An 11260-nucleotide genomic window follows, 5' to 3' on the forward strand; every position below is an offset into this window, starting at 1 on the left:
ATGATAGCATTTTCATACACAAAATAAATGCAAGGGGATCATTTTGAGTAAGGGTGCTAACAGATGGGGGAGTGGGGATCAAAAAAAGACTCAGAAAAGTAGCACTTGAGCTTACGCTTACAGGAAAACATATAAAAATAATCATTCTATGAGATTCAATTATACCATTACTGTGGATATACCCTGAGAACAGTATCAAAAAAAGTCTATCTGTTCAAAGATTTTTATAGCAACATATTTTGTAATTGCTTAAAACTGGAAACAACCTAAATGTCCAACAACAGTGGAATGGTTAAATGAATTGTGATACATTAATATAATCGGGTAGCATAATGGAATCAGCAAGTATGATGAATATGAAGAAATCAGGAAGAGACTTTATGAAATAATGCAAAGTGAAAATAAAAGCAGAATCAGAACAGCATGATGAAAAACAGAGCCATGGAACAAGAAAAATGAATAAAGAATATTGATGGATATTTGAATGAGTAACTGAAATATTTTTGACAGTTTGAACATTGAAAGTCACAAAGTTAAAAGTACATAGTTGTGAAGTAACTTTAATTAGTTGTACTGATTTTTTATAGGGATAGGGACTGTGAATTCATCAGAATGGGATGAAGAAATTCCCTCTACTGATGTAAGTTAATACTTCCCTGGAAACAGAGTTTTAGAGATCGGCTCAAAACACAGAAAGTTAACTTTCTTGCCAAGGTAATGCAAGTTGGTATATATCAGAGTTGGGACTTGAACCCAGGTTTTCCTGCTTTGAAGCCAGCTCTCCCTCTTTTATACCATGGTGCCCCTTCATTGATTTTTTCTTTACATATTAGATTTTAATACATATTTTTAAAGGGTTATGTGATTTTATGGTTAACTTAACCACACTTCTCTCTTCTTATAAAAGTGAAGAAATGGAGTGATTGCATGAATCCTGTGAATAAGTGATTTGTTCCAATTGCTTGTTGAGGCTCAACTTTTATGTACCAAACCAGTTGAGAAAGGTCAGTTGTTCAGTCAAGCAAATGAGATCTCATCTGATCAGCGCACCATCTTTAAAACATATCTAACAACTGAGCATATTGGTATTTGCAGATTGAATTTTTCCTCTGTGTGGAAGGACATGTAAGGGGCCAACAAATTCAGAAGGCATAGTCAGGGCCTTGTGCAAACATGAATAGAAGCTTTACCAAGTGGAAGTCCAAAGATTACTGTTAAAACCCAGAGGGTATCATCACAGATTGCCAGCTTAAGTCTGACTATTGCTCAGTGCCAATTCCCAAACAGTTTGGCAAGAATGACCTATGCTTTCCATTCCATGGGGTGATTTCTGGGAATAGAGTTTGCTCAAACCATGCCTGCACAGCAAAAACAAAGCAGAGGGTAAAGATAATTACTTAAATTATTCAAACCTGGACTCATCCTCTTCTTTGGGATCTAGCTTATGTTATTTTTTCTTGATTTTCTCTCCCCCTTTTTGATTCTCTTCTTTTAATTCCTTACTGTGCTCCTCACCCTCCCTATTTCTTCTACCTTTAATAAATTTCCTTAGATAATAATTTGAAGATAATGTTATGTGGCAGATGATTTCTGCAAAAAAAAATGTTTTTCCATCCTTAGATGTGTTATTAAAGTGCCAATGAGATTTTTTCTATTTAAAATATTCCAGGAAATTGATGCATATTTAGAGTTTCTGATATATGACATGAATGTGGTGATTAATTTTGAAATTATCATAATGTAATTACATTGTTAAGTGTTATACTCTTTAAAATATTCATTTTAAAATATTTCAGCTATTCAGTGCTAGAATGAATGCAGCAATGCATTATAAGAAATTAAATACTAACTTCCAAATAATTACATTTGTGTCCCTGTGGGAGACTACAAAAGGTTCATTTTTTTTCATATGCAGTGGTAAATTTAACAAAAAAAATCCCAATACTTCTCAGATGCTCCATAATAACTTAGTTATAGACAAAATTGGTCCTGAAATAGGAATCTGAGTGAATGAATGAATGAATGGAAACAATATGTACAAAGTAGTATGCTAAGTGCTATGGGTACAAATAGAAAAAGCAAGACAGTCCCTTCTTTTAAAGAGTTCATGTTCTAGTAGGGGTAGACAATTCACATAAGAGGTTTCAGCTACAAGTCAGATGGAAAGACCCCTTCTTCAGCAAAGCAAATAATCATATATATCCTTTAATATCTTTCCACTGATAAAAACCGTATCCATTTTAGATGTTGAATCCTTTGATGGTGCCAAAGATTTGGGGGATGACAGCATTGTTTTCTGGGTCTTCAATAACTGTGGTTGCTGTGAAAGCAGGAATTATAGCACCTACAGAGGCAGTTGCTAGGTCACATCTTCCCAAGAGTTGATTCTATCGGTGATGGCTATGGTGGCCAGGCTAGGATCAGGACCACTTCTGTGGGAGAGGGGGCAAGGGAAGGAGTGAGGAACTGCTATTTCCCAGGCTTTTGGCCTTTCACTACTGGGTTATCACCATCTCTAAGAAGAGGTTGGAGTTGAGTAGTGGTGGTGGTCTGAGAGCATGACACCTGCCACCTCCTGTCTCTCCTTCAGGGTGACTTATTATTACAAGTAGATGGGCTTGGCTGTTTGGGTAGTTGGTGGGCATAGCCAGTGCCTTCTCTACAGGGTTTATTCTTCTATAGGATGACTGGTTGAAGGGGGTGAGGGAGTGGGGAAAATTATAATGAAAAATAAGGTAATCCCACCCCTCAAAAATGGTAGACCTTATATCTATTTATGTGTTTGTTTTATTCAGAAAGCTAGAATATATTCAGTGAGGATAAAAGTATTTTAGGTTGCCATTTTCATAAATCAGTTTTTATTTTATGGACTCAGGTCCCCTTTTCTGGTGTCTAGGTGTGTGTGTGTGTGTGTGTGTGTGTGTGTGTGTGTGTGTGTGCGCTTATAAGTTTGGAATTAGCAAAAAAACATTTTATAAAGAAAAAATCACTTGCTTATCTTTATCTGATTACTATGCTCCCTCAAATACCCTTATGGCTTCATCTACACATCACACCTTTTGAGACATATATTGCCATTACCTTGCTGGGGTTTTTAAAAGACAACACAACTTAATAAATGTATTTATTATAGACCTCAAGAGTTAAATCCAGAAGCACTTAATGATGTTGCACATTATGACTTTTTTTCAGAAAGAACATAATGATATTTGGTGGGATGTTGTCAAGATTATTAACCTCAGTTCTTGCTAATTTTTTTATATTGAATACTTCACAAGGTATTTTGTACAAAATCACTAGACTGCCAAGATATTTCACTGTTGAATCTTTGCTCTGATGGTCCCTGAGAATATTTAAATTGATAGTGATAATGAATTAACATTGAATATACTTTTCTTTGATTTTTAAAAATTCTTTACTGTTAAAAAAGTATCTGAGAAAAGGATTTGAATTTCTGGACCATAGCTTAAAATATACTACTGGTTGACTCCTGACATGAGGTAGAGTTTACTTAAAATGGACTAGGTCATGATTCAACCATTTTTTAGAGCAATTTGGAACTATGCCCAAAGGGTTAGAAAACCATGAATACCCTTTGACCTAGCAGCACTACTACTAGGTCTGTATCTGAAAAGAGATAAAAAGGGGGGAAAGGACCTATGTGTATGAAAATATTTATAGCAGCTCTTTTCAGGTGACAGAGAGATGGAAGTTGAGAGGATGCCCATCAATTGGGGAATGGCTGAACAAATTGTCTATGTGATTGTGATGGAATGCTATTGTGCTATAAGAAAGGATGAGCAGGATGTTCTCAGAAAAACCTAGAAAGACTTACCTGAACTGAGGCAAAGTGAAATGTACTGTGTACAAAGTAACAAAAATATCATAAGATAATCAGTTGTAAATGACTTAGCTATTCTCGGCAATGATCCAAGACAACTCTGAAGGATTTATAATGAAAAATGCTCTTCATTCCCAGGCAAAGAATTGATGGTTCTGAATACAGATTGAAGCATGCTATTTTTTTAAACTTTCTTTATATTTCTGAGGGGGTTTATGGCCCATGTTTTCTTTCACAACATCGCTAATACGAAAATATGTTTTGCATGACTACACATCTATAACCTATATCAATTGCTTACCTTCTCAAGGTTGGGAGTGGAGAGAGAGGAAGGGAGAGAATTTGGAACTCAAAGTTTTAAAAACAAATGTTAGAAATGATTTTTACATATAATGGGGGAAAATACTAAATAATCTTTTTTTAAAAAGGACTAGTCCAAAAGGAAAAGAAGGGAATCTACTCTTTTCTCAGCAATACATGGCACCTACACAAAAACTGACCATATATTAGGACATAAAAATCTCAACCAAATGCAGAAAAGCAGAAATAGTAAATTCATCTTTTTCAGATCATAATGAAATAAAAATTACATTCAATAATGGACAATGGAAAGACAGATTAAAATTAATTGGAAATTAAATAACCTAATCAAAAAAACAAGTGGGTCAAAGAAGAAATCATAGAAACAATTGATAATTTCATTAAAGAAAATGATGGCAGTGAGACAACATACCAAAATTTATGGGATGCAGCCAAAGCAATACTTAAGGGAAAATATATATATATAATTGCTTACATCAATAAAATAGAGAAAAAACAGATAAAGAATTGGGCATGCAACTAAAGAAAAAACACCTAGAAAAAGAACAAACTAAAAATCCCCAGTTAAGCACCTAATTGGAAATCCTGAAAATCAAAGGAGAGATTAATAAAATTGAAAGTAAGAAAGCCATAAAACTAATAAATAAAACTAGAAGCTTGATTTATTTTTAAAAAAAAAATAAAATAGATTAAACATTGGTTATTTGGTTAAAAAAGGAAAGAAGTAAACCAAATTACTAGTATCAGAAATGAAAGGGGTGAATTCACCACCAATGAAGGGGAAATTAAGACCATTGTTAGGATCTATTTTGCCCAATTATATGTCAATAAATTTGACAATCTAAATGAAATAAATGAATATTTACAAAAATATGAATTACACACACTAACAGAACAAATAAAATAATTAAGTAACCCAATTTCAGAAAAAGGAATTAAGAGGCAGAACCAAGATAACAGAATAAAAGCAGTGACTTGCTTGAGCTCTCCCCCAAACCCCTCCAAATACCTGTAAAAAATGGCTCTAAACAAATTCTAAAGCAGCAGAACCCACAAAAAGACAGAGTGAAGCAAATTTCCAGCTCAAGACAACCTGGATGGTTGATCAGAAAGGTATATTGCACCAGGCTGGGAGAGGAATGCAGTTCAACATGGGCACGCAGCAAACCTGGAGCAGGCCTCAGAGGACTGAATCATAGGCAATTGTGGCAGTTTCCAGACTTCTCAACCCATGAATGCCAAAGACAACTTAGAAAGTCAGTAGAAAAAGTCTGTGTCTGTGGTGGTGAAAGAAAAGTGTGGTCCTAGCCCCATATTGTGAGCTTGGCCCCCAGTGGTGGCTGCTTCCACGGCTTCCAGCCCACAGACTGAGGGGGAATCGAGTGGCTGATCAGAAGGGGGATTGCTGGGATCTCTTTGCTAAGGCAGGATTCTCTTGTTTTGCCAGTGCTTGCATCTGGATCACAGTTCTGGGTGGCAGTCCTGGAGTGAGGAGGAGCGCTGGCATGGTGGACCTTGTAGTGGCCTGGAGAGAGAATCCTCCTCACAGTTCCAAGACAGAAAAGAGTTCTTGTGGTCACTCATAGACCACAGCATAGGCCAGGAAAGAAGTTAACACCTAACCCTTGATCATAGCACTGTGGAAGAACTGAAAATTTACAGGTCCCTAGAAGTATCTCTGAAAACAGCTTTCTCAATGAGGGTGGGTGTAGAGGGAGGAAGGGAGAAAATTTGGAACCCAAAGTTTTAAAAACAAAAGTTTAAAAAAATGTTTTCACCTGCAACTAGGAAATAAGATATACAGGAAATAGGGTATAGAAATCTATCCTGCCCTACAGGAAAATAGAAGGGGCAGGAGATCGAGAACGGGATGAGAGATAGAAGCAAGGGCAGATTTAGGAGAAGGGGTACTCAGAATGCATGACATCTTGGGGTGGGGGGAGGAACAAGATAGGGATAAAATGTGGAACTCAAAATAAATTAATTAATTTTTTTAAAAAAAGAAAAAGAAATTAAACAAACCATCAATGAACTTCCTAAGAAAAAATCCGTAGAACCAGATGGATTTACAAGTGAATTCTACAAAACATTTAAAGAACAATTAATCCCAATATCATATAAATTATTTGGAAAAATGGGCAAAGAAGCAGTCTTATCAAATTCCTTTTATATCACAAATATAGTGCTGATAACCAAACCAAGAAGAACCAAAACGGAGAAACAAAAGCAGACCAATTTCCCTAATGAACATTGATGCAAAAAAAACACCTTAAATAAAACCTAGCAAAGAGATTACAACAATCAATATATCACAAGGAACATCTACTATGACCAAGTGGGATTTATAACAGGAATGCTGGGCTGGTTCAATATTAGGAGAACTATTAGCATAATTTACCATATGAATAACAAAACCAATCATATGATTCATCTCAATAGATGCAGGAAAAGTCTGTGACAAAATACAGCACCCATTCCTATTAAAAACACTTAGGAACATAGGAATCAGTGGAGCTTGCCTTAAAACGATAAGTAATATTTATGTAAAACCATCAGCAAACATGATATGTAATGGAGATGAGCTAGAAGCTTTCCCAATACAATCAGGGTGAAGTAAGGATGTGCATTATCACCACTATTATTCAATATTGTACTAGAAATGTTAGCTATAGCAATAAGATAAGAAAAAGAAATGGGAGAAATTAGAATAGGCAATGAGGAAACAAAACTATCACTCTTTGCAGATGACATTATGTTATACTCAGAAAATGCTAGAGAATCAACTAAAAAACTACTAGAAATTATTAACTTTATCAAAGTTGCAGGATACAAAATAATTCCACATAAATCATCAGCATTTCTATATATTACCAACAAAGTCCAGTAGCAAGAGATAGAGAAATTTCATTTACAATAACTGTAAACAATTTAAAATACTTGGGAGCCAAGACAAACCCAGGCACTATATGAATACAACTATAAAGCACTTTTCACACAAATAAACTCAGATCTACCCAATTAAAAAATGTTAATTGCTCATGGGTAAGTTGAGCCAATATAATAAAAATTGCAGTTCTACCTAAATTAATCTATTTATACCAATATAACTATCAAAAAATTGTTTTATAGAACTAGAAAAAAATAACAAAATTCATCTAGAAGAACAAAAGCTCAAGGGAATAAATGAAAAAAATGTGAAAGAAGATGGTCTAACAGTACCATATCTCAAACTGTATTATAAAGTGGTAATTATCAACACTATCTGGTACTGGCTAAGAAAAAGAGTGGTAGAACAGTGGAACAGATTAGATACAAATTACATTATACTAAGTGACCATAGTAATCTAGTATATGAAAAACTCAAAGATCCAAACTTTTGGAACAAAAACTCATTCTTTGACAAAAACTGCTGGGAAAACTGGAAAACAGTATGGCAGAAACTAAGTGTAGACCAACACCTCACACTGTATATCAACATAAGGTCAAAATGGGTACATGAATTAAACATAAAGGGTGATACCATAAGCAAATTAAGAGAGCGTGGAATAGTTTATCTGTCAGATTTTTGAATAAGGGAAGAATTTAGGCCCAAAGAAGATATAGAGAGCATTACAAAATGGAAAACAGATAATTTTGGTTATATAAAATTCAAAAGTTCTTGGACAAACAAAATCAATGTAATCAAAATTATAAGGAAAGCAGAAAACTAGGGAAATTTTTTTTTTTGCAGCAAGTATCTCTGATAAAGGCCTCATTTCTCAAATATATAGAGAACAGAGTCAAATTTATAAAATACGAGTCATTCCACAATTGATACATTGTCAAAGGACATGAACAAGCAGTTTTCAGATAAAAAAAATGAAAGCTACAGCCATGAAAAAAAATGCTCTAAATTACCACTAATCAGAGAAATATAAATTAAAACAACTCTGAGGTACCACCTCACACCTATCAGAGTGGCTAATATGACAAAAAAGGAAAACATTGGATATTGGAGGAGATGTGGGAAAACTGGGACACTAATGCATTGTTGGTAGAGTTGTGAACTGATTCAACCATTCTCAAGAGCATTTTGGAACTATGCCCAAAAGGCTATAAAATTGTCTATACTCTTTGATGTAGAAATACCACTCCCAAAGACATCCAAAAAAGTGAGAGGAGAGGACCTATTTGCAAAAAATATTTATGGCAGCTCTTTTTGTGGTGGCTAAGAATTGGAAATCAAAGAGATGTCCATCAGTTGGGGAATGGCTAAATAAGCTGTGGTATATGATTGTAATGGAATATTGTTGTACCATAAGAAATGGCAAGGAAGATGATTTCAGAAAACAAAAACTGGAAAATCTTACATGAACTGACGCATAGTGAAGTGAACAGAACCAGGAGAATGTTATACACAGTAACAGCAATATTATATGATGATCAGCTTTCATAGACTTAGCTATTCTCAGCAAAATAATGATCTAAGACAATCTCAAAAGACTAATTCTTGAAGCATATTATCCTCATCCAGAGAAAGAACTGATATTGATTGAACACAGACTGAAGCATGCTATTTTCATTTTCTTTCATTTTTTTTCTTTTAGAGTCTTCTTGTACAAAATGACTAATATGGAGATGCTTTACATAATTGCACATGTATAACCTATGTCTGATTGCTTACATCCAAGGGAGGGGAGAAGAAGGGAGGATAAATTTAGAACTCAAAACTTTAAATAAAAATGTGAAAAATGTGAAAAAAGGACTAGTTCAAAGGTCTTTGCCTGGAGTCTTGAAAATCTAATAAAAGGGGCTTTAAAAGGAAAGGGGACGCGAGGGAAAAAACTGCCTGTGTATATTCACAGAATCAGACACCAAAGAGAATAGCTAAAGTATAAAAAAAAAAAAGAATAGCAATAGAGGCAACTGGAAATTCACAGCCAGTAATAAAGCCTGTAGCTCCAAAGTGCTCAAACACATGTACACAATGAGTATGAGCAACAAGCAAGATGAACTAACAATCCTAATGCAATGAACTAAATTGGACTCGGTAGGATGGGGCCCGTGTCTAGAACATGACTCTGGAAAGGCATTCCTTATTTAAAAGCATAACAGTTCTTAAAATAGTGGGGGCCTTGGGGAAAAGGAGAGTGATGTTAAGAAGAGAGATGAATATAAGGAACCTGAAGAAGCAGGGAAGAAAAACATGACAGAGAACATCTGAGTGAAGATCAAGGGAGGCGCAAACAGAAATGATATGTCATCAGAAATAGAAAATAGATCAGTTCAAGAAACAGTCACAATTATGTCCAATTTGCTGTCTCTATTTTGTTCATACATACTTTTTTATAAATGTTCTTCCCCATTAGACTGTGAGCTCTGTGAAATCAGAGACCTTTTTTTTTTCTATTTCTTTGTATCCCCAGAGCTTAGCACAATGCCTGCCACATAGTAGGTGCTTAATAGATGTTTATCGACTACCTGATACAGAGGATTGATATAATAGTGTTTGGAACTTCAATGATCTAGACAGCTCTCTCTACCAGAAGCAAAGCAATTGATAATTTTCTAACTTGTTTCAATGATGATTTTTTCTGAAGGAACAGAAAGCAGGAAGATAATTCTCTTCAGGATCTGATTTTCACCAAAAGGAGGACTCAGATGCTTAAATAGAAATGATGAGAATGTTGTAAGAAAGGGACTGAACCATATTAGAATTTGTGATAGATAAGAAGAGAAACGCTGGGCATCACCTACTGTACAACCTTAATTCCTGGCGGGTATGCTTTTAAAAAGCTCAGAGAAAAGATAGGTGGAATCTCAGGCAGTGAAATTCTACAGAATCAGTTAGCCCAGGAAGAATGGGAAATACTCAAGAATAAAATTCTAAAGACACAAATAAAACAATTCTGATAGGAGTGGGGCAGGAAAGGGGAGAATTTACTAAAGAAATAAAATGAATACACAAAGGAACTTACTGACCGGATTAGATTTAAAAAAGAAAAAAACAGACATACACAGAAGATAGAAACAAGGTTAGATAATGGAGGATGACAACAAAATTCTGATGCAATTATTTTAAGGATAGTGTCAGAAGAGCTAGAAGGAAGAGCAGGGGCTGGCTAATAAGGAAGGCTAAGGACAATCAAGATATATAAATAGATAATGTGTTTATGTATATGTGTGTGTGTATACACACACATATATGTGTATATATATATATATATATACATACACACATATACATATATCCAAATACATATACATATATACACATACATGTACAAATACATATATGCACACATATATATGTATATATGTATACATACACCTAGGTGGCACAGTAGATAGAGTGCCAGCCCTGAAACCCATGTTCAGATCTGGCCTTGGTCACATACTAGCTGTGTGTACTTGGACAAGTTGCTTAATTCTGTTTGCCTCAGTTTCCTCATCTGTAAAATAAGCTAGAGAAGGAAATGACAAACCACTCCAGTATCTTGCCAGGAAAACCCCAAATAGTGTCACAAAGTCAGGAATGACTGAAAAACAACTGAATAACCAATGTAAATTGTATAAATTTATATATATATACACACACACACACACACATATATACACATATATATTTATATGTGTATAATGTGGGTGTGTCTTTAAAAAAACAACCAAATATCTATTTGTTTATATATACATAAACATATACACCAAACATGCATATGTATATGTAAATGTATATGTATATGTATTTGCTTGGTTGCTTTTTAAAGCTGTATTGAGAAAAAGGAAAAACAAAGCAGGGATAGAATTGATGTCTCAATAGAACAGGACAATTGGTAATGAACAATGAAGAGAAGACAGAGCTAATCAGCTTCTGTTTGTTTTCTCTATAAACAGAATAGTGTTTCAGACTGAAAAGGAAAAGTAAAAACAAACAAACAAAAAACAAGGTAATAGGGTCTTGAAATCCAAGCTGCCTAGGGAAATAGTAGGAGGACACTTAGTTGCCTTGATGAGTTCAAATAACCAGGTTCAAACTACATTCCAAGGTAGTGAAAAAAAACTGATAAACATGATTACTGAGCTACTATCAGTGATCTCCAAAAAGATCTTGGAAAAGGA

The sequence above is a fragment of the Phascolarctos cinereus genome, unplaced genomic scaffold, assembly GCF_003287225.1.
Source record: "Phascolarctos cinereus isolate Bilbo 61053 unplaced genomic scaffold, phaCin_HiC Scaffold_5;HRSCAF=322, whole genome shotgun sequence".
Lineage (NCBI taxonomy): Eukaryota > Metazoa > Chordata > Mammalia > Diprotodontia > Phascolarctidae > Phascolarctos > Phascolarctos cinereus.